Below are 775 nucleotides of genomic sequence, written 5' to 3' on the forward strand. Positions count from 1 at the left end.
AGATTAAGATAATGGTAATATTATAGATTATTATAGAATATATGTTGGTTCTACAAGCTTTTTACCCCTGCTAAGTTCTGTCCAAGAGAATCAGTAAAGATTTTCCTGGGTCTGAAGCCAGCACAGTTAATTGGGAAACATCTGTTCTTTGTTAATTATGTGTAGTTTCATGAAAGTCCAAATTGATCTGGTCCTTCTCCATCTCTCAAATTTTTTCCATTTACCTCTTCAGTGTGCAGAATTTGGAGACATTTGAAACCTGATTTGTAACTGAGCAATTGACATTAGGTAACATGGAGTCTTAAGGGAGTTTTCAAGAGGATTTAAGTCATAATTGACCATCTGAGGGATTGGGGTAAGACACTTCATCCCAGTGGAGCTGACAAAATTAGGAATGCTTATGTGGCATTATCTGTAATTCCAATTCCAAATCCATCTGGATTTTTTTAGGAAAATCACATAGAAAATGTGCTCATTTTCAATAAATGTTATATCTAATTTCTTGCCTTAGGACAAGAGGATTTGCCTGATGCAAAGTTAGCTAATGTATCTATTTCCCATGAGTGGCCCCATTAACATTGTTGCATATTTATAAATTCCTGCCACAGGTATTTATCTGAGATATAGTTCTAAATTTATCAGGAATTTATAGTCATATATCAATTTTTAAAGATTTCTTTTTAGAACCATGATACACATGTGCAATGATAAACAATTCATTTTATTGTCTCTAAAACTTTCTATACTGCTTTCTTTTTAAGAGTTGTAATTTTTG

The sequence above is a fragment of the Propithecus coquereli genome, unplaced genomic scaffold (assembly GCF_000956105.1).
Source record: "Propithecus coquereli isolate 6110/MARCELLA unplaced genomic scaffold, Pcoq_1.0 Scaffold147, whole genome shotgun sequence".
NCBI classification, from domain to species: Eukaryota; Metazoa; Chordata; class Mammalia; order Primates; family Indriidae; genus Propithecus; species Propithecus coquereli.